General features: G+C 37.9%; 1 protein-coding gene across 5 annotated transcripts in view; it reads right to left on the bottom strand.

Moving 5' to 3' along the window:
• LOC101899712 (protein vein) overlaps nucleotides 1-24,833 on the bottom strand; it is a 217,580-nt gene that overhangs the window by 100,867 nt on the left and 91,880 nt on the right. For 2 of the 5 annotated variants that reach the window (XM_059119565.1, XM_059119562.1), the window contains exon 1: nucleotides 3,933-4,637. The exons of 2 other annotated variants lie outside the window; for them this stretch is intronic. The gene's annotated coding sequence lies outside the window, so the exon portion shown is untranslated. Of the gene's footprint in view, nucleotides 1-3,932; nucleotides 4,643-24,833 lie in introns of those variants that run through there. One more of the 5 variants, XR_009341743.1, reaches the window with a different exon arrangement.

Raw genomic sequence — 24,833 nt, 5'->3', positions numbered from 1 at the left:
GGAATGCCGTCCATTTCCCATTATGTACACCAAACATCCTGGGCACAATGTCAACATATGTGCAAAATTTTTAAGCTCTGTAAAAGATAGTGCGAACTCGTGGTTCCAACAGACGGACATGGCAAAATCCATATAGAACTGACAAATTTAAAATTTCATGTGAAACTCTATGGTGGAGTCATGGTAGAATTAAGAAGGTAAAGCCAGGCAATCACATGTTTACAATTTTCTTCAAATAATTCATTTGCCAAAATCTCATTGCAACATATTAACAAATAAATTTTGAGAATTTATTTTGATTTTTCTAAATAATTGTAATTTGACAAGGAAAATGCAGAGATCGATATGCTTATTTTGAATTTACCTTCATAATTCTGCCATGGGTAGAAGTTATAAAAATGTAAAAAAGCTGTTGAATACCCTTCACCATTTGGTAAAAATTTGTCAATTTTCAAAAAAATAAAATCCGTTAAAAATTCTGTTAAGGTCTATACGACGACGTAGACCTGTATAGGCGAGTTTTGTCACAAGCTATTACAATATTCAAATGCGAAACTTGAAAAAATATGTTTATAAATAGCTAAAATCATAACAATACCGAATATAGAGAGGTACCATATAAAAAGTGGACCTGTACAGCCAATTTTCTGTCATAGGCTGTAGTACTCATTACGAACTTCAAATACCAAATTTGAAATAGTTCCGGCAAATAATGTCTCTAAAATCATCAAAATACCTAATATCGGGAGGTACCGTTATATGGGGGCTATTCGAAGACGTGGACCTACATGGGTCATTTTCTGTCTTAGAATGTAGTATCCATTACGAACTTCAAATGCGAAAATAACGTATATTGGGGCACCGTTATATGGGGGCTATACGAAGCCGTGAACCTACATGGCCCATTTTCAATACCAATAATGCAAACATAATTAACATTTGAGCAAAATTTGATCAACCTACTTCATTTCGTTCGGAATCAAGAGTGATTTCCACAGACGGACAGACGGACGAACATTGCATTGTGGGGTCTTAAATGTATATTTCGAGGTGTTACAAACGGAATGACAAACTTAATATACCCTCCATACTATGGTGGTGGGTATAAAAATGTCATGTAGTGTTTCAACAAATAGGCAACAAAGTTGAAAATAATGTCAAGTCTAGGTATTTTATCCTCCGAGAATGGCATATAGTCATTCTAACTTGAGCGATTTAGGGGCAAAGATAACGGCAACGATATATACATTTATATCAGATACCAAGAATATATTGATAATATATTATTGAATTGGCCATTTATACGACTCATCATTAATTCCATGGCAAATAGAGTCGTCTGAAAAAAAAATAGAGAGGGAAGTCCCGTTTTGTTTGAGAATTATGTACGATATGTGTGTGGGTGGGAATGTACGTATGTACGTGCGTACATATTTAGATCATGAAACCGCTAGACTTGATCAATATTTAATTTATTAACATTTAACGTTCTCACTGTTTGCACTAATATTCATTAATGTTTTTTTTTTTTCTTAATTTTTTTTTTTGCTTTTAGGGTAAGTTTGTGCAATTGTGGTGATGGTGATGGCGGTGGCGGTGGTGGTCGTGGTGATGCGTAAGTGTTGTTGCTGTTCGCTGCGGTATGATTTTTGATGTTTCACTTTTTTTATTGTTATTATTATTTTCTCATTTATTTATTTTTATTTTGGTTTAAGACAAGCAAAAAAAAAAATTGAAGAAGAAGAAGAAGGAAAAAAACTGAATTGAAAACAGAACGTAACGAATGAAACACCACAAATCAGTTGATGATATTTGTTGTTGTTGGAGGTGGTGGTGGCAGTGGTGGGGCGACGGCAAACGATGTGTGGAAAAAGCAAAGATCATCATGAAGATCTTACAGAGATAAAGATGCGAGTGTTTATAAATATATATGTGTACATATGTAGATTTGAGAAAAATTCAGACACACATCCCTACACACACATGTATGGGTACATGTGGACATACATAAATATATGTAAACATCAGAGAATAATGATGTGTGTAACAGGCAAATACCAACTACATATATGTATGAAGTGTGTTGGGGGGTGGGGGGTTTGGTTGGAGGGTTGGGGTTGAGGTTGCTGAGTATTTATGTGGTTTATTACATGGCGCTACAATTCAATTGGATTTATTTCAGAATTTAAGTTTTGGCTTCTTTCTTATACCCTCCAGAATACATAGTATGGAGGGTGTATTAAGTTCGTCAGTCCGTTTGTAACTCATCGCAATAAATATTTTAAATATTACAAAGTATATAAATTCTTAGTCAGATTTGATCAAAATTCTAAGACGGACAGGGCTAGTCCGACCGTCTGTCCGTCAGTTGTAATCACGCTAGAGTCAAAACGAATAATAATTGGAAGTTAAAATTTTGCACAGGTCAGTCTTTTGTCTGCAGGCAAGTTAAGTTCGAAGATGGGCTATATCGGTCCAAGATATCGCATAGCTACCATATAACAGTACCCCCTTCGGTATTCGTTATTTTGATGATTTTAGCCACATTTTCCAATGAAAATGTCTGAAAATCCACACAAGGAGTTCTTTCCGAGTACTTTACCCTCTGGAAGAGAATTGTTTATATAGGTCTACGATATCCTACGGTCCCCATATAACGTAACCCCCTCCCATATTCGGTATTTTGATGATTTTAGCCAAATTTTCCAGTGGAATTGTCTGAAAATCCACATAAGGATTTTCTTCTGAGTTCTTCATCCCCTGGAAGATTATTGTCCATACAGATCCACGATATCGTTTATCCCAAATATAAGGCTACCTCCCGAAATTCGGCATTTTCATGATTTTAGTGGCATTATTTACCGGAATTATTTCAAATTTCGTAGTGGAAGATCTTAATAGGTACTACAACCTATGGCAAAAAATTTTGTATGCAGGTCCACGCCTTCGTATTGCCCCCATACAACGGTACCTCCCGATATTCGGTATTTAGATGATTTCAGTAACACTGTTCGCCGGAATCGTTTTAAATTTCGTAGTAGAAGTTCGTAATGGGTACTGCAACCTATGGCAAAAAAATTTGTATCCAGGTCCACGTCTTCGTATAGGCCCCATACGACGGTACCTCCCGATATTCGGAATTTAGAATTTCGAATTTCGAATTAGAAGTTCGCAATGGGTACTACAGCCTATGACACAGATTTTTGAATCCAGGTTCACGTCTTCATATACACCCCATATGATGATATGATGGACCTCCCGATATTCGGTATTTTTATAATTTAAGTGGCATTATTCACCGGAAATTTTTCAAATTTCGTATTGGAAGGTCTTAACTGTTACTACAACCTATGGCAAAAAATGTTGTATGCAAGTCCACGTCTTCGTATAGACCCCATATGACAGTTCCTCCCGATACTCGGTATTTTGATTATTTTAGCGACATTTTTTACCGGAACTATTTCAAATTTCGTATTGGAAAATCTTGGTGGGTACTACAACCTATGGTAAAAAATTTCGTATGCAGGTCCACATCTTCGTATAGCCCCCAAATGACGGCATCTCCCGATATTCGATATTTCCATGATTTTCACGACAATATTTACCGGAATCGTAATTCGTAATTTTTTTGAATGTTTTCAAGCTCCTTCCAAATGGTGAAGGATATTGATATTGCTTTTTTCCTGTTTTTTTTTTCGTAATATGTTTTGTTGTAATCCATAAAAGTTTGGCACAGAATTTTTTTTGTTTTCAAAATTTTTATTTCACTCAAAATCCATTTTTCATTTGTTTTTGTCACTTTTTCGGGGGAGGGTGGATATTTTTTGTTTCAAATTTCAATATTTTGTCATTGCAAAAAAAATTATGATTTTTTTATTTTTTTAAATTCAAATACAACAATAACAACAACAATAAGAAAGGAAAATACATACACCATCACATTGTAATTCACATAAACGTTTTCCATACATTACGTCGTTACGCGGCGTACGGACTGAATGAACCAAATGTTGTCGTCGTTGTTGTTGTTGACGACCGCGATGACGACGACGATGATGATGATGATGAACAACAACACCAGATGAACGGCAATAAAAACAAAAACAAAAAAATATAAACTATGTACGACAACGTACGGCAATGTGCACATTAACCGAGCGCGGCGGCGAACGTATTGTCGAATACAAAAAAGCGAGAGACACACACATGCACAATTATTTATATTTATATGTATCACTTTTGGATGTTGTTGCTGTCGGCTGGCTGTTTGGTGTCTCGAGGAAAATTCAGAAAAAGAACAGAACTTTTATTTTCTTTTTTATTTTTTTTTTCGATTTTCTTTCCAATTTTCGTTTTGTTTTTGTAATTGCCTTTTTTTCGCTTAATTAATTCCGCCACCTTTGGCTAGGCGCGTTTCACCGGTATTGGGTCGTTTGATGTTGTTTCGTTGTTTGGTGTGCCGTTAAATTTCATCAAATTCGGGCAAAACAAAAAAAATCATATCCGAAACACAAAAATTGAAAAACTAAATTGAAATTGCATGAATTGAAAATTCGAATTTCCGTTCGTCACCCGTACGTTTTGGGAAGACGTACGAACTCCACAAATTTAAAAAATTAACTGAGCCAACGAGCAGCAACATTGGGCCAGGCGTACGAACATTGCACGCACGCACTTGTGTTTGGCAGCAAACAAGGCAAGGCAATACAAAACAACACAACACTCACACACAGAGCCAACATGTTGGAGGCTGAGAGAGAGAGAGCGAGAGACTAGCAATGAACCAAACAACAAGCACAGAGCCAACACAGGGCAACAAGACAAAGCCGGCCAGCCCAGGCAAGGCAACAGCTGTTGCATGATGTTCGGGGTTGCGTGTGTGTTGTGGTGGCAATTTCGTTGGGGATGTTGGCTCTCTTCTTTATTTGATACCCCAAAAAGCCCTACTAGCCAGGGGGTTGGGGGCAATAAATGGGTGGTCTCCAACCACCCTCTTCTCAAACATTAACCAAACTTCAATGGAACGAACTAACCATCAAGTGTGGAGTATTATTGGCCTCATCATCGTTGTCCGTTAATAACTGTGAGACACTATTTTGTCGCTGCCAGCCACTGATCTCGCCAAGACAATAAAGTCTCATGTAAACAATATCTGTATGTATGTCGGTCGGTCGGTTGGCTGGCAAGCTGACTGTTGGGTATGTAAACATGTAGCTTTAACTCTTGTGGGTGTCACACTTGAACTATGATGCTCTTATTCAGCTGTGTTTACTCAGCTATAATTTTTTTCAATATTTATTGTGGCACCCCTACCTAAAGTTGGGTATTATCAGTCCATCATTAACTTTATTTGAAGCCCGCGGATTATTGGAAAATAGTATTTTAAGATCCACAAATGGGGATTTTTTAACAATATTGCTTTGAAAGACCTAATGGCGCCCAACGTGAATATTTGAATTTTTTTCTTTGAATGACTTATTGGCAACCAACGTGAATTTTGGAAGAATATTTTTTTGAAGAACCAAATGGCGCCTAACTTGATTTTTTGAAGAATCTTTCTTTGAAAGACCTAATGGCGCCCAACGTGAATTTTTAAACAATATTTTTTTAACTACTTTTTGGAATTTTTTTCAAGGACCTGATGATTTTTGTAGATTATTTTTCAAGGACTTTTGGAAACGGAAACAAGGACAAACGCGGATTTTTTAAAAGCGAATTTTCTAGGTGGATTTTTTTTAAATCTTTCAAAAGATCTAATGGCGTCCAACGTGGATATTTGAAAAATTATTCTTTAAAGACTTATTGGCGACAAACGTGACTTTTTAAGGACTTTTTTTTTGTTTTTTGAATTTTTGAAGAATATTTATTTAAAAGACCTAATAGCGCCTAACGTGAATTTTTGGGCAAAACTATTTCAACTACTTTTTAGGAATATTTTTCGAGAACCTAATGATTATTGCAGATCTTATTTCAAGGTCTTGGAAATGGAACCAAGGACCAACAAACGTGGATTTAGTGAGAGCGAATTTTCAAGGACTCAAGGTGCATTTTTTTAATACTTTCAAAAGACCTAATGGCGCCCAACGTGAATATTTGAAAAGTTATTCTTTGAAAGACTTATTGGCGACAAACGTGATTTTTTGAGGATTTTTTGTTTTTGAAGAACCTAATGGAGCCCAACATGAATTTTGGAAGAACATTTACTTAAAAGACCTAATGGCGCCCAACGTGAATTTTTGGGCAATACTATTTTAACTAATTTTTAGAAATATTTTTCAAGGACCTAACGGTTTTTGTAGATCATCTTTCAATGAGCATTGGAAACGGAACCAAGGACCAACAAACGTGGACTTTGTAAGAGCGAATTTTCAAGGACTCAAGGTGGATTTTTTAAAATATTGCAAGACCTAATGGCACCCAACGTGAATTTTTCCAAAATATATTTTCAACTACATCGTAGGAATGTTTTTCGAAGACCTAATGATTTTTGAAAATCTCTTATCAAGGGCATTTGGAAACGGAAACAAGGGCCAACAAACGTGGATTTTTTAAAAGCGAATTTTCAAGAACTCAAGTTGGATTTTTTTAAATTTTTCAAAAGACCTAATGGCGCCCAAAGTGACGATTTGAGAAATTATTCTTTGAAAGACTTATTGGCGACCAAAGTGATTTTTTGAGGATTTTTTTTTTTTGAAGAACCTAATGGCGCCCCACATGAATGTTTAAAGAATATTTATTTAAAAGACCTAATGGCGCCTAATGTGAAATTTTGGGCAATACTATTCCAACTTCTTTTTAGGAATACTGTTCGAGAACCTAATAATTTTTGCAGATCTTCTTTCAAGGTCTTGGAAATGGAAGAAAGAATTAAAAAAATCCACCTTGAGTCCTTGAAAATTCGTTCTCACTAAATCCACGTTTGTTGGGCCTTACAAACGTGGATTTAGTACGAGCGAATTCTCAAGGACTCAAAGTGGATTTTTTTTTAATTCTTTCAAAAGACCTAATATTTGAAAAGTTATTCTTTGAAAGATTTATTGGCGACAAACGTGATTTTTTGAGGACTTTTCTTTTTTTTTGTGTTTTTTTTTTTTTTGTTTTTGAAGAACCGAATGGCGCCCAACATGAATTTTTGAAGAATATTTATTTAAAAGACCTAATGCCGCCTTTTTAGCTATATTTTTCGAGAGACTAATTAATTTTTGGATTATTTTCAAGGACCAACAGGAAACAAACCCAAAGAATAATAAGTGTGGATATATTAAGAGTGAATATTCAGGGACTCAAGGTCTTTTTAAGAATATTTTTGAAAGGATACAAAGAGCAATGCCTGATGGTACCTTGAGGAAGATTTTTTTCAAGGACTCAAGGAGTGTGAAGTGAGTTTTTTAGTATTTCAAGACCTACAAACGTCGATTTTTTTTACAAATATTTCATAAGACGTGAATTATTGAAGAATATTTTTTTCGACTACTTTCTAGCGATATTTTTCGAGAGGCTAAAGATCCAAGGACCAAATAATGTGGATTTTTAACAATGAATTTTCAGGGACACAAATATTTTCTAAAATATTTTTTCAAGGATCCAAGGAGCAATAACTGATGAAGCCGTTAAGAAGATTTGTTCAAGGATTCAAGGAGTATGAAATGAGATTTTTTTAGTATTTTACGGTTAACAACATTGAGTTTTTTTTTAAATGTTTAAAAATGTATTCGCCCAACGAATATTTTTTTGTATATATTTTTTGGAATATTTTTAGAAGAGTTAATGATTTTGTAGAGTTTTTTCAAGGACCATTAGAACCAAAAACCAATAAATTTGGAATTAAGAGTGAAGTTTCAAGGATCTAAATATTGAGAATACAATAAATGAGAATTATTTTAGAGTGAGTTTTCAGGGATCCAATTATTTTCTAGGATATTTTTTAAGGATCCAAAGAGCATTACCTGATGAAGCCTTTAAAAAGATATTTTCAAGGACTCAAGGAGTATGAAATGAGTTTTTTTAGTATTTCAAGACCAACAATTTTTTTTTAAATATTTCAAAACACCAAATGGCGCCCAACGTGCATTTTTCAAGAATATTTTTTGACTAATTTTTTGCGATATTTTTCGAAAAACTAATTAGTTTTTGGATATTTTTAAGGGACATCAGGGAAATGAGTTTTTTTAGTATTTCGAGGCAATAAAAGGTTTTTTTTTAATATTTCAAAAAACCTAATGGCGCCCAACTGGAATTTTTGAAGAATATTTTTTTTTTTCAACTACTTTTTAGATATATTTTTTGAGGACCTAATGATTTTAGTAGATCTTTTTTCAAGGACCATTGGTAGTGGAATCAATTACCAATAAATGTGGATTTTTTAAAAGTGAATTTTCAGGGATCTGAGAATTTTCTAAAAATATATTTTTTGAAAGATCCAAAGAGCGAAATCCTCTATATTTTCTCCAAGGAATAAAATGAGTTTTTAGTATTTCAAGTCCAATAATCGGGGATTTTTTTAAAAAAATTTCAAAAGTCCTATTGGCTCTCAACGTCAATTTTTGAAGAATATTTTTTGTAACTACTTTTTAGCGACATTTTTCAAGAGCGATTTTTTTTTTTATTGAACGTCAGGAAACGTACCCAAGGACCAATAAATGTGGATTTTTTTTTTTGAAAGACAATCCATAGATCAAATAACATTTATATATTAATATATTTTCAATAATAGTCTTTCAAAAAATATTTTTTTGACACTATGTCTCTATTTTTTTTAACAATAATTTTTCAAGGACCCAAACGAGGATTTTTTTAAGAATATTTTTAAAGGACCAAACCTGGATTTTTTTAACAAGTATATTTTAGGGACCGATGCAGATTTTTTGTGCATTTAAGATTTAAGAAGCAAGCGTGGTTTTTCTAAATATATATTTATTAAGCACCAAAAGTAAAGTTTTTAAAGAAATATTTTTTTAAGGACCAAACAAGGACTTTTTAACGAAATATCAAACTTGGATTTTTTTAAAAATATATTTTGAAAGGATCAAACATAGACATAGGAATATCAAACATGGACTTTTTAAATAAATATTTTTTAAGGACCAAACAAGGACTTTTTAACGAAATATTTTTAAGGACCAAACGGTGATTTAAAAAATAAGAACCAAACGTGGACCTTTTAAAACAACTTCAAAAAAATTAAGGACCAAACGTGGATTTAAAAAATAAAGATCAAACGTGAACCTTTGAATTAAAAATTAATCAATTAAATTTAAAAAGTAATTAATTGAATTTAAAAGTAAATTAATTTTTTTACGAACCAACTTGAACAATTTATGGACCAAATGTGTATATTAAAAAGAATCTTTTAATGGTCAAACGAGGACATTTTTAAATTTGAAGGAACGATCCATGGGTTTGCTTTGGGGTGTAAATTTTTTTGGCCATCTTTTTTGGCGCACCCAAGGAACACTAATCGTGGATTATTTTACGAATATTTTTAAATAAATATTCTTTTTAAATAGGTTTAAGCTATCAAAACGGTGTAGGAGAATATTTTCAAGTATTAAAAGTGGATTTTTAATAATAAACCCATTCATTTGAAGTCATTCGCAGTTAAATCACTAAGTAGGTCAACTTTTTTTTTGGAACCATAAGATATATTAAACCCTTGAATCCTGCCTTTTTTCGACATGAGCCGTTATTTAAAAGGTCCTTAGACAGATAAATATTATCCTCATTCCATTTAATTATCATACCCTTCAAGCAACTCAAAATAATTATTGATTTACTTTCTCTCTCCACCTCCTTTCCAAATAATAAGATTTCGATTTTATCGATCTCGCCCATATATCATAACAATGCTCATTACCACACCAACAGACGTCGCTACAAACATCCATACACCCTGCCTAACATACAATCCGAAATAACTCCATCCATCCATCCATTCCGAGTATGGCTTTCAATGTTTTGATGAATTGAATGGAATTGTATTTATTTATCATAAAAGAAAATTAAGCGCAACAGAACTGAACTGAGACCAGCAAAAAAAAATAAAGAGGTTCCCATACACAAAGATCTATGCGGTCGATTGATTGTCGTTGGCTTAATGTTTGTTGTGATTGTTGTTGTTGCTGCTGGTGCTGGTGCGGCTGCTGCTTGCCGCTTCTGATACTAATGATGAGATATGAATAATGTTCGACGACAATGCCCAGCCATATCGAATAACCAAATAAATATCTCGTTGTGTGTCATTATCTCTTCTTGGGGGTTGTGTGCAACCTGCAACATGTTGTGTTTACGTTTGAATCAAACTGGAAAAAATGAAAACGAAAACAAAATCGCATTTGGTTGCAGTTGTGTAGTGAATGTTTGAAACGCTCTCAAACCATTTTTGCTATTCACTTGTCTCATCGAGTGTGTGTGTGTGGAAAAACGATTTGAGGCGATTACAGTTCGTCATCTGTTCGTAATTGTATTCTGAAGATTAGTTGGTTGGCTGATTGTTTGTGGGGTTTGGTGACAACAATTTGCAATTAAATATTAGTGTGAGAGTTATTTGGTGGTGATGATGATGATGAAATAGAACAGATGAAGATAAAGGAAGTTGCAGGAAGGGTTTAGGTGTAATCTGAGGTCTTGAAGCAGAAGACTTCAGATGATCTACAGACAAAACATGACCTTAACGCCTTCAAAGCGCTTAACGCCTTCAGCGAGTCTATGAAGACCCACTGGGCTTCAGGGAGTCTATGAAGGCCCACTGGGCTTCAGCGAGTTTATGAAGGCCCATTGGGCTTCAGCGGGTCTATGAAGGCCCATTGGGCTTCAGCGACTCTATGAAGACCCAATGGGCTTCAGCGAGTCTATGAAGACCCAATGGGCTTCGGCGAGTCTATGAAGACCCTCCTAGGCTTTAGCGAGTCTATGAAGGTCCATTGGGCTTCATCGAGTCTATGAAGGCCCATTGGGGCTTCAGCGAGTCTATGAAGGCCCATTAGGGCTTCAGCGAGTCTATGAAGGCCCATTGGGGCTTCAGCGAATCTATGAAGGCCCATTGGGGCTTCAGCGAATCTATGAAGGCCCATTGGGGCTTCAGCGAATCTATGAAGGCCCATTGGGGCTTCAGCGAGTCTATGAAGGTCCATTGGGGTTTCAGCGAGTCTATGAAGGCCCACTGATAACCCAATGGGCTTTAGCGAGTTTATGAAGACTCCCAGGGCTTCAGCGAGTCTGTGAAGACTCCCTGGCCTCTAGATCTTCAATAAAGACTACCTGGCCTCCAGATCACCTATAACGACTTCCTGACTGCCTGGCCTTCAGCTCGGTCTTAGAGGCTTCCTGGGCCCAAAGTCCATCTATAGAGACTCCCTGGGCTCCAGTTCGTCTATAGAGACTTAGTTCATCTATTAAGACTCCCTTGGCCTTCAGCTCACCTGTAGTGATTCCCTGGGTCTCCAGCTCGTCTACAGAGACTCCCTGGGCATTAGCTTGTCTATAGAGACTATTTGGGCACCAGCTCGCCTTCAGGGCCTTCAGGTCGCCTATAAAATCTCCCTGGACTCCAATCCGCCAATAAGGCACCCTGGCCTCCAGCTTGTCTGTAAAGGCTTCCTGACCTCCAGCTCGTCTTTAAGGCCCTCTGATCCTTCATCTTGTCTCCAAAGACTCCCTGGACACCAGCTCGTCTATAGCGACTCCCTAGGCACCACCTCGTCCATTGCGGCTCCCTGGGCTCTAGCTCGTCTATAGATACTCCTTGGTCATCCAGCTCGTCTATAGAGACATCCTGGCCATCCAGCTTGCCTATAGAGACCCTCTGGCCATCCAGCCTGTCTATAGAGACCCCCTGGCCATCCAGCTCGTCTATAGAGACTACATGGCTCGCCTTCTGGGCCTTCAGGTCGCCTATAAAGACTTCCTGCCTTCCAGTCCGCCAATAAAGGCACCCTGGCCTCCAGCTCGTGTGTAAAGGCCCCCTGAGTCTTCATCTCGTCTATAGAGAGACCCTGGCCATCCAGCTCGTCTATAGAGACTCCTTGGTCATCCAGCTCGTCTATAGAGACTCCCTGGGCACCAGCTCGTCTATAGAGACTCCCTGGCCATTCAGCTCGTCTATAGAGACTCCTTGGCCATTCAGCTCGTCTATAGAGACTCCCTGGCCATTCAGCTCGTCTATAGAGACTCCCTGGCCATTCAGCTCGTCTATAGAGACTCCCTGGCCATCCAGCTTATCTATAGAGACTCCCTGGCCATCCACCTCGTCTATATAGACTCCCTGGGCATCAAATCGTCTATAGAGACTCCCTGGGTCATCCAGCTCGTCTCTAGAGACACCCTGGCCCTCCAGCTTGTCTATAGAGACTCCCTGACCATGCAACTCGTCTATAGAGACTGGGTCCCTATAGACGACTCTCTGCTCTGTACTTTTTTCTTGGTTTGATATTTCATAAATGACAATTTATTCCAGATTTTATTCGAAGCCCATTATTTTAATAGAATATTAATAAATATCGGATCAAATCAAACGCACCGAAAAATATGAAAAATAATTTTGAAATTTGAATTAATGTTTGTTTTGAATCGATCCGTTATTCCCCCCAATGTTTTGCACTAATTTATGGCTTTTCCACATTCATGTCTGGCGGTGGCTAGATGGCTAGATAGATGTACAGCCTATCTCGACGTTTATCACAGACAAAATACTAGAAGATGAAAAAGCACACACATACACACACACTGCCTCATGTCCGGCGCATACAGTAGCATCTTTTGTGGCGCTTAAAAAACACTATTAATAGACAAAATATTCCTCTACTTCTACTTCTTCTCAATAAAACTGAAATATAAACAGCCAGCCATAGCCATGGCGAGTAGCTAATAAAATTGCTTCTTTCCTTCAAAATGTGAAACATAAAGAAATCATAAAAATGTGATTTTTATTCTAAATGAATTGTAGCATTGTTCGATAATAGCTGAACAGTGTTTTTTTCTTGGCTTTTTGAAAAATTGAAGGCAGTTTTCCTTCCTTAAATCATCATTTCATTTGAGCGGAATTGTTGCCACTTCTTTAGATGTTCGAACATGAAAAACTTTCCATTGATGTTTAGAGTCAATTTTCTAGATTGATTTAATTACCTGCAACCTTAGAGAACTGACCTTTTTTCTGAGAAATAAAAATTGTTTCTTTTATAAGCACACGGCAGACATAAATGTCAAATTCCGACCCAATTATGAAATGAAATGTGCTAGCGCCACTCAAACTTGAAAAAGATCTGCCTAATTTATTACAAATCATTTTGAGGAAGTAATATATTTCTGAGTAAAGTATTTCTGAACTGTATTTGTTATATTTCCCCGAATATCGCTACTACCGAGATCATATTACGGCTGTGCAGAACAAATTCCACAAATCGGATGAAAAATATATATGGAAGCTATAGCTAAAAAAATAAAATTTAGCGAGGATATTTCTGAGCTGTATTTGATATATTTCCCCGAATATCGTTACTACCGAGAACATATTACGGCTGTGCCGAACAAATTCAACAAATCGGATGAACAACATATATGGGAGCTATAGCTATATCTGAACCGATTTTCACCAAATTTGATATACTTGTTTCCGCATCCAATTTGGTCGTAGGAGCCAAATTCCATCCTATTTGGGCTAATATTACACGTTCGGTGCACAATAAATGGCAAATCGGACGAAGACATATATGTGGAAGCTATATCCAAATCTGAACCGATTTCGATAAAATTTAGCGAGGATATTTCTGAGCTGTATTTGATATATTTCCCCAAATATCGTTGTTGCAGAGTGCATATTACGGCTGTGGGTAACAAATACAGCAAATCGGATGAAAAATATATATGGGAGCTATAGCTATATCTGAAGCGATATTCACCTAATTTGAAATTTGATACTTGTTTCTAGACCTAATTTGGTCGTAGGAGCTAATATTATACGTTTGGTGCACAATAAATGGCAAATCGGACGAAGATATATATGGGAGCTACATCCAAATCTGAACCGATTTCGATAATATTTTGCGAGGATCTTTTCTGAGCTGTATTTGATATAATTCCCCAAATATCGTTGCTGCACCGGCTTCGGTGGACAAAAATAACAAATCGGATGTACAACATATATGGGAGTTATAGCTATGTCTGGGAGCTTTAGCTATATCTGAACCGATTTCGATAAAATTTGGCATACTTATTTTCAGGCCTAATTTCGACGTATGTGTAAAATTCCATACTATTTGAGCTGATATTACAGGGTTGGCGCACAATAAAAGGCGAATTTGACGAATATATATATGGGAGCTATATCTAAATTTTGACCGATTATCTCCAATTTCAATAGGGTTCGTCCTTGGGTCACAAAAATGATTTTTGTAAAATTTCATCCGGATCAGGCAACAAATGCGACCTGCACTTTGTTTACAATAATACATGGACAAACGGACATGCATAAATCGACTCAGAATGTAATTCTATGCAGATCATCAAAAGGAACTATGGGTCTATCTCGTTTCCTTTGCCAAACAAATGCACAAAGACATAATACCCTGACCACCTTGTGGTGTAGGGTATAATTATTTTCCACTTTAGAGACTCAGCTGAGAACTTGAAATGACAAATCTAGTCAATGCTAGGTTGCCCAAAGCAGGGCTAGGCAAAGAGAGTCCCATGGGATATATGTGTGTTCACTAACACAATCGACTGTCTATTTTTAAGGAAATTTAAAAAATTCCGCCGAAAATAACTCTCATATGAAACCCGTTGTATGGGGGCTATACGAATACGTGGTCCTGCATAAACAAATTTTTCTGTCATAGGCTCTAGTACCCATTACGAACTTTAAATATGAAATGTGAAAAAAATGTCGCTAATATCATCAATATACCGAATATGGGGGGCTATTTACAGTGTGAGATGAAAAAACTGCAACCAGCTTCAGACTACTGTCATTTCTAAGCCACTTGTCCGACAGCTGTTAAAATTATTCCAGTGACAGCTCATTGTATTGTTAACAAGCGTACAAAAGCATTTTGGTGAGAATTTTCCAGAAAAAAAGTTATTCCTGATTCGGAATTCATGCGTGATAGTGTGATTTCCTTATATTTGGCTGGAAAACCGCAAGTGGCTATCGTTAGAGCACTCCAGCATTTAAATGTGAATAAATCTTTTGTGTCTTGTACCATCGCTCATTACCGTAATACTGGTAGCGTAGCCCAACGTCAAGGAAGTGGACGAAAGAAAACAGCAACATCAGCGAAGCGACTTGATCAAAACCCTCGTCGCAGTGGCTGAAAAATGGCTCGTGATCTGAACATATCACAATATTCCAGTTGGCAAATATTAAGAAATGAGCTCGGATTAAAGCCATTGAAATTCCAGAAAAGTGCAAGAACAAGAAGAACAAGAGCTAAAGAGTTGCTTCGCTTGGCTGAATGTGGAAAACTGCCGAATTTGATTTTCAAAATGATCGTGTTTACTTGCCAAAGAGGTCAGCGGAAAATGTGCACCTTTGGTTGGCCACCATAACTCAAGCGCCGACCATGGTGATGGTGTGGGCTGCCATAACAGCCGATGGTCGCTCTCCGCTCGTATTAATCGACCGTGGCATCAGAATAAATGCCGAACATTAATGCGAAAATATTCTGGACGGTGTATTAAAGCCTTGGACACACAAAACATTTTGACCGCAGACCTTGGGCATTTCAACAGGACCATCGCACTCAACACGCCCCACCCAAGAATGGTTACAAAATGAGTTTGTTCGCTTCATTTCCAGCGGACAATGGCCACAAAAATCTCAGGATACCAACCCATTGGACTATTGTGTGTGAAGTATTTTGCTGGTTGGCTCTAAAAAATACCAAAGTGTCGATCACCTCAAGCAATCGCTTCGCCGGGAATGCAGAGCAACATTCGGGCAGCGTGTGACGGTTTCATTGACCGTTTGAAAGTCATAATTCGTGCCACAAAGGTGACCAATTCGAACAAATCTAAACTTAATCTAAAATTTGATGCTATTTCCGACATTTTTTTGCTTTCATTCAATAAAATTAAAAAAAAATGTAAAAATTATGGCGTTTGACTTTATTGCGTTTTCTTTATCTCACCCTGTATAGTCTTTATCAGCGTAAAATTCGATGTCAATTTAGTAATATCCGTATGTGGAAATCACTCTAGCTTCTCTTTGGACCAAATCCGTTTCAGGACATTTGGAGTCGATATAGCGATCTCCGTCCGTCCGTCTGCCTTGCTGGTGCGCATGATAACTCTCGAAGAGAGTATCCGATTTCATCCAAATTTGGTACATCGTAAAATTATTGTCAAACTTAGATCGAGTTCGGAGATGGACAATATCGGTCCACTCCGTCTGGTACCTCCCACACAAAGTATAAAAATTTTCAAAGAAAATAATAATAATACAAAGAGAAAGAATAATCCGATTTTGCTCCAACTTTGCGAATCCTAATATTTTCATCAGTGCTAGGTCAGGTGCGATAATGTACAATATCGGTCCACTCCATCAGGAATCTCCCCAACAAGAAGTCAAAATTTTGAAAAATTACAACTCTTATAAAATTTGATGTTAAAATCCGATTGCCTTAAAATTTCACACATCCCAAAAATTTTATTAACCCAAGATCTGGTGTTAAGATGGAGTACATCGGTCCACTCCTTCTGGTACCTCCCCCACCACACAAAAGATCGAAATTTTGAATATCCATGAAGCTCACAAAAAGCGAAATTAACATCCGATTCCATGCCAGACTTGGTACAACTCAATATTTCCATCAACGCAAGATCTCTTAGAAAGATGGTAGAGATTGGACCACTTCTTTTGCTACCTGTCCCACATTGAGTTCAAGATTTTGAAAAACAAAACACTCAAAGAAAGCGAAATATGCATCCAAATCTCTTCAAATTTCACACATACAAACATTTTTGGTAATCCAATATCTGTTGTGAAGATGATATATATCTGCGAACGCCTTCTGATATCTCACTCACAAAGGATCACAATTTTCAATTCTTTTATCTGTCATATTTTTAAATAATCGTATATTGGCTGAGAGTATACATCAGTCGGCAAAACCGACAGACACTCTTAAACTTTTTGTACCCTCCACCATTCTGGAGGGTATATTAAGTTTGTCATTCCTTTTGTAACTCCTCGAAATACTCATGTCAGACCCAACAAAGTATATATATTCTTGATCAGCGTAAAATTCTAAGTCGATTTAGCCATGTCCGTCTGTCTGCCTGTCTGACTGTCTGTCTGTCTGTTGTAATCATGCAATCTTTCGAACGAATTGAGATAGAAGGCTAACATTTTGCACACATGTTTATTTTTCCAGTAGGCAGGTTAAGTTCGTAAATGGGCCATGTAGGTCCAAGTTTTCATATAGGCCCCATATAACGGTACCTCCTGATATTCGGTATTTTGATGATTTTAGCGACATTATTCACCGGAATTGTTTCAAATTTGGTATTTGAGGTTCGTAATGAACACTAAAGCCTATGACACAAAATTGTCTGTGTAGCTCCACGTTTTGGTATATCCCCCTTATAACGGTACCTCCCGATATTCGGTATTTTGGTGACTTAAGCGACATTGTTCACTGGAATTGTTTCAAAGTTGGTATTTGAAGTTCGTAATGGATACTACAGCCTATGACAGAAATTTGTCAGGTCTCTTTGGACCAAATCCGTTTCAGGACATTTGGAGTCGATATATCGATCTGCGTCCGTCCGTCTGTCTGTCTGCCTGGCTGGTGCGCATGATAACTCTCGAAGAGAGTATTCGATTTCATCCAAATTTGGTACATCGTAATATTATTGTCAAACTTAGATAGAGTTCGGAGATGGACAATATCGGTCCACTCCTTCTGGTACCTCCCACACAAAATGTCGAAATTTTCAAAATATATATTTTCTGCACAGAAAGACAGAAGATAATCCCATTTGTCTCCAACTCTGCGAATCCTAATAATTTCATTAGTGCTAGGTCAGGTGCGAAAATGTACAATATCGGGCCACTTCATCAGATACCTCCCCCATAAAGGGTCAAAATTTTAAATAATTACAACTCTTATAAAATGAGATGTAAGAGCCCGATTGTCTTCAAATTTTACACATCTCAACAATTTATTATCTCAAGATCTGGTGTGAAAATAAAATTTTTCGGTCCACTCCCTCTAGTACCTCTCACACAAAATGTCGAAATTTTCAAAAATATATTTTTTGCACAGAAAGACAAAAGATAATCCGATTTTGCTTTAACTTTGCAAATCCTAATGTTTGCCTCAGTTCTCGGTCAGGTTCAAAAATGGGTAATATCGGTCCACTCCATCAAGTGCTTCCCCCACAAAGGGTCAAAGTTTTGAATAACTAAAACGTTTATAAATTCCGAAATAAGCAGCAGGTTCTCTTTATGTTTCACACATCCCATTATTTCCGCTAACAAAATATCCGTTGTGAAGATGGGATATATCGGTCCACTCCTTCTGGCACCTCCCCCACAAAGGCTCAAAATTTTGAGTATCCATGAAAAAATAAAAAGCGAAATTGACATCCGATTCTATTCCAGACTTGGTACAACTCAATATTTCCATCAAAGCAACAACTTTTTGAAAGATGGTATAGATCGGACAATTTCTTATGCTACCTGTCCACAATTGTGTTCAAGATTTTGAAAGACAAAACACTCAAAGAAAGCGAAATATGCATCCAAATCACTTCAAATTTCACACATACAAACAATTTTGGTAATCCAATATCTGTTGTGAAGATGATATATATCTGCGAACCCCTTCTGCTACCTCACTCACAAAGGATCACAATTTTCAATTCTTTTATCTGTCATATTTTTAAATAATCGTACATTGGCTGAGGATATACATAAGTCGGAAAAACCTACAGACATTTTTTTAATTTTTTATACCCTCCTCCATTCTATGGAGGGTATATTACCTTTGTCATTCCGTTTGTAACTTCTTGAAATACTCATGTCAGACCCAAAAAGTGTATATATTCTTGATTAGAGTAAAATTCTAAATCGATTTAGCTATGTCCGTCTGTCTGTCTCTCTATCTGTCCGTCTGTCTGTCTGTCTGTCCGTCTGTCTGTCTGTCTGTCTGTCTGTTGTAATCACGATATTTTTCGAACGAATTGAGATAGAAGGCTAAAATTTTGTACACATGTTTATTTTTCCAGTAGGCAGGTTAAGTTCGTAAATGGGCCATGTGGTCCACGTCTTCGTACAGCCCCCATATAACGGTATCTTCCGATATTCGGTATTTTGATGAGTTTAGCGTCATTATTCACCGGAATTGTTTCAAATTTGGTATTTAAAGTTCGTAATGGATACTACAGCCTATGACAGAAAACTGTCTGGGCAGGTCCACGTCTCCGTATAGCCCATATAAAGGTACCTCCAAGTATTCGGTATTTGGACGATTTTAGTGACATTATTCACCAAAATTGTTTCAAATTTGGTATTTGAAGTTCGTAATGGTTATCACAGCCTAAGACAGAAAATTGTCTGCGTAGATCCACGTCTTCGTATAGCCCCTATACAACGGCACCTCCCGATATTCGGTATTTTGATGATTTTAGCTACATTATTCACAGAAATTATTTTAAATTTGGTATTTGAAATTCGTAAGGGATACAACAGCCTATGACGGAAAATTATCTGCGCTGGTTTACGTCTTCGTATAGCCCCTTATAACCGTACCCTCGTTATTCGGAATTTCGATGATTTTAGAGATATTCAAATTTGCTATTTGAAGTTCGTAATTGATACTACAGATTATGACAGAAAATTATCTGTGTTGGTCCACGTCTTCGTATAGCCCCCATATAACGGTACCTCCCGATCTTCGGCATTTTGATGATTTTAGCGTTATTATACACCGGATTTGTTTCAAATTTGGTATTTTAAGTTCGTAATGGATACTAAAGCCTATGACAGAAAATTGTCGGTGCAGGTCCACGTCTTCGTATAGCCCCCATATAACGGTACTTCCATAGATTCGGTATTTTGATGATTTTATCTACATTATTACCGTTTTTTTAAATTTCGCATTTGAATATTGTAATGGTTTATGCTGAAGGTTAGCTATGCAGGTCCACGTTGTCATATATACCCTTTCGGGATTTTTTAGATTTTTACAGAATTTTTAACGGATTTTATTTTATTTATTTATTTATTTTTTTTTTTTATTATTTTTTCTTTGAAAAATTTTTTAATAGTCCGTTCCAAACGTTGGAGGCTATTCAAATTTCGGCCCGTCCAAACTTACAGCTTTTTTACTTGTTTTCAACTTCTTTTTTTTCCTTTTTTTGAAATTTTGCTATTTTCTTCGACCACAACTGTATTAGCAATAATTGTCAAAATAAAATTTAAATGTCAAATAGTTGGTTTATTTTGGATGATCATGACACTGAGAGGTGGTGGTGGAGGTGCCGGCATTGAAACAACGACGACGATGGCGACAATTTACAATTTCATTTTGTTTACCTTCCCAGCGATCCGTGGGTCGTTATAATTACGACAACAACGCCCTGCCATCCGTATGTCGTTTGTGTTTTTTAGATGACAAAATATTAACATTAAGAAAAAAATAATGAAACAATAACAAAAGAAAAAAAAAAAAACAATTATATTTCTGTTTTTGTTGTTTTAGTAACTGTTGATGTTGTTGTTGAAGTTTGTTTTGGGTTTCCTTCCGCATTAGTGAGAAGACACATTTTGAATACCCAGCAAAGGCAGCAGAAGCGGCAGCAGCTAGATCACTGTGAACAACAACAAAGCGAAGAAACAACAACAAAAAAAAAACAACAACATCACAATGTTTTAATAGAAAACAAAGTCAAATAACAATTACATTCAAATTACCTTAAGATGCAACAGCGAACGCTCTGTAATGAATGGGCATTAACAATTGTTCAACAACAACACAACAACAACAGCGCACACATACACAGGCACCCCATACCCCCGAGCTGTTGGCAACCTTAAATTGAACTCCCATTTGCGGTAAGATAACTAGGGAAAATCGAGCACACACACACACCCGAAGAGGCAAAGTTGTAACAGGTATGAAAGGTAAATCCGTAGCTCAAATAACAAAATTCATCCATTTAGCGAAGTGGCAGTGGCAGCAGCAGAAGCAGCAGCAGCGGGGTCCCTAGGCTAGTGGATGTGAGTACTCTGGGTTCCTAGTCTCACGCCGGCTAAATAAGTCAAACTCTATTTTGGGCCGAGGGCTCAGTTTGTTGTTATTGTTGTGTTTGTTTAGATAGCACAACAGGCAATGTTTTCTTTATGGAAATTACATTCGGAAGTCTACCGGAATGGCCGCGCCTGCGCAACTGCCACACCGCACCACACCACATCAGCCAGATATGAGCACTTCAGTCGCACCACTTCAGCGGTGGATAAAATGAAGCAGAAGTTGTGAAAAGAAATAACAAAGAAGCAGTAGTGACAGTCGAAGACGAATTATGAATGGGCTTGATGACGTAGTTCTTGGCAGCTGTTGCTGTCAGTCGCTTGGAAATAATAACAACAACAACAACAAAAACGCTTGTAAAGTAAGCTGTTGAGCAGCCAGGTTTTATTTACATTTCGGGCCCCCTTTTCAGTTTTCCAATGTCTTTCCTTGGTTTGATACTCCTCCTCCTCCTCCTCCGACAGTCAGTCTGTCCGAGCATTGCTTCTTCTTCTTCGTCTTTTTCATGGCTAGGGCTCTGTGAACTCTCCCAGACAGATCTCAGCATTTATGGCTTAATACCATTGAATTTAACCACGGGAACAATAACAATATTATCACCATTACCACCACCAACATTACCCAACAGTTCCGTATTACCACCATTCCGGGCAACCGCAAACTCCAACGACAACGAAAAAAAGGCAAAAGGAAAATTACAACAACTGTACAGAGAGGGAGAGAGAGAGCCATTTGATTGTGGTCACGGCCAAATGAGTTGTAACGACTTAAAATTCACTGCACTGCTGCACTGCATCTACTGGCCTCGCTGTCAGCCTTTTTGGGGAGTGCCAGAGCCAAGGTGCTAAATTGCCCTGTTTGGACTTTAAATTAATCCGTAGGGTGAGTTTGGAAGATTAACAAGGAGGAGGAGTAGGTAATTTTTCAAATAAAAAATGAAAAAACCGGAATAAGCCAACAGGTGTACGTACTCAGCAATTTGGCAAGGCGGAAATTATGAGAAATGTTTAGGGGGAACTTCTGTGAGAAGACCAAATCGTCTTCTCTGAGAAGACCAATTGATCTTCCCTGAGAAGACCAACTCCAGCTCTACTCTGAGAAGACCAACTCCAGCTCTTCTCTGAGAAGACCCACTCCAGCTCTTCTCTGAGAAGACCCACTCCAGCTCTTCTCTGAGAAGACCCACTCCACCTCTTCTCTGAGAAGACCCACTCCAGCTCTTCTCTGAGAAGACCCACTCCAGCTCTTCTCTGAGAAGACCCACTCCAGCTCTTCTCTGAGAAGACCCACTCCAGCTCTTCTCTGAGAAGACCCACTCCAGCTCTTCTCTGAGAAGACCCACTCCAGCTCTTCTCTGAGAAGACCCACTCCAGCTCTTCTCTGAGAAGACCCACTCCAGCTCTTCTCTAAGAGAAGACCAACTCCAGCTCTTCTCTAAGAGAATATCTCCAGCTCTTCTCTAAGAGAAGATCTCCAGCTCTTCTCTAAGAGAAGATCTCCAGCTCTTCTCTAAGAGAAGATCTCCAGCTCTTCTCTAAGAGAAGATCTCCAGCTCTTCTCTAAGAGAAGATCTCCAGCTCTTCTCTAAGAGAAGATCTCCAAGTCTTCTCTTAGATAAGATCTCCAGGTCTTCTCTAAGAGTAGATCTCCAGCTCTTCTCTAAGAGAAGATCTCCAGGTCTTCTCTAAGAGTAGATCTCCAGCTCTTCTCTAAGAGAAGTCCTCCAGCTCTTCTCCAAGAGAAGATATCCAGCTCTTTTCTGAGAGAAGACCTCCAGCTCTTCTATGAGAAGATCTCCAGCTCTTCTCTAAGAGAAGACCTCCAGCTCTTCTCTAAGATTAGATATCCAGGTCTTCTCTAAGAGTAGATCTCCAGCTCTTCTCTAAGAGAATATCTCCAGGTCTTCTCTAAGAGTAGATCTCCAGCTCTTCTCTAAGAGAAGATCTCCAGCTCTTCTCTAAGAGAAGATCTCCAGCTCTTCTCTAAGAGAAGATCTCCTGCTCTTCTCTAAGCTGGAGATCTTCTCATAGATTAGATATCCAGCTCTTCTCTGAGAAGACCCACTCCAGCTCTTCTCTGAGAAGACCCACTCCAGCTCTTCTCTGAGAAGACCCACTCCAGCTCTTCTCTGAGAAGACCCACTCCAGCTCTTCTCTAAGAGAATATCTCCAGCTCTTCTCTAAGAGAAGATCTCCAGCTCTTCTCTAAGAGAAGATCTCCAGCTCTTCTCTAAGAGAAGATCTCCAGCTCTTCTCTAAGCTGGAGATCTTCTCATAGATTAGATATCCAGTTCTTCTCTAAGAGTAGATCTCCAGCTCTTCTCTAAGAGAATATCTCCAGCTCTTCTCTAAGAGTAGATCTCCAGCTCTTCCCTAAGAGAAGATCTCCAGCTCTTCTCTAAGAGAAGATCTCCAGCTCTTCTCTAAGAGTAGATCTCCAGCTCTTCTCTAAGAGAAGATCTCCAGCTCTTCTCTAAGAGAAGATCTCCAGCTCTTCTCTAAGAGAAGATCTCCAGCTCTTCTCTAAGAGAAGATCTCCAGCTCTTCTCTAAGAGAGATCTCCAGCTCTTCTCCGAGAAGACCTCCTGCTCTTTTCTGAGAAGGCCTCTAGCTCTTCTCTGAGAAAACCTCTAGCTCTTCTCTGAAAAGACTATCCAGTCTTTTATGATAAGACCCTCTGCTCTTCTTTGTTAATATACCCTCTGCTCTTCTGTGAGAAAACCTTCTGCTCTTCTCTGTTAAGACATTCCGCTCTTCTGTGTAAAGACCTTCTTGTTTTCTCTGAGAAGACCTTCTACTCAGATCTGAGAAGAGTTTCACGTCTTCTCTGAAAAGAACATCCGGTCTTCTATCTGAGAAGACCCTCCCGTCTTCTATCTGAGAAGACCCTCCGGCCTTTTATCTGAGAAGACCCTCCGGCTTTCTATTTGAGAAGACCCACCGGTCTTCTATATGAGACTACCCTCTGGCCTTCTATGAGAAGTCCTTCCGCTCTTTATTAAAGAACCTTCGGAACTTCTATGAAAAATCCTTCCGGTCTTCTATGAGAAGACCTTTGGAGAATGCCTTGTTGAGAAGACCTCCTTGTCTTACCTGAGTAACTAACTAACTAACTTTTTTTTCCTGAGAAGACCTTATCGTCTTCTCTGAGAGGACTTCCTTGTCTTCTATGAGAAGACCTCAGGGAAAAGGCCCTCTCGTCTTCTATGAGAAGGCCTTCTCGTCTTCTATGAGAATACAACAGGTTCTTGTCTAAGAAGACCTTCAACTCTTCTCTGAGATCTCCTTGTTTTCCCTGAGACGAGAAGACCTACAGCTCTACTCTGAGAAGACCTTCTGCTGCTTTATGAAAGATCTTCTTATCCTCTTTTGAGAATACCTTCTTCTCCATCACAAAGTCCTTCTTATTTTCCATGTCACTATACCACCCACATCGTGGAGTCATTACAAACCCAACGAACAACTTACAATGCCTCACATCACTTATCTCCCAAACGCCGAGCTGTAGATTTTTTATTTGAAGAAAAAGAAAATATCTCATCGAGACAAGCTGGTGATTTTTACCGCCGTCTCGGTCACAGTTACAACA

The sequence above is a fragment of the Musca domestica genome, unplaced genomic scaffold, assembly GCF_030504385.1.
Source record: "Musca domestica strain aabys unplaced genomic scaffold, Musca_domestica.polishedcontigs.V.1.1 15, whole genome shotgun sequence".
Classification (NCBI taxonomy): Eukaryota; Metazoa; Arthropoda; class Insecta; order Diptera; family Muscidae; genus Musca; species Musca domestica.
Note: the sequence above shows the minus strand (reverse complement) of the source record. Positions and strands in the feature narration are given on the sequence as shown.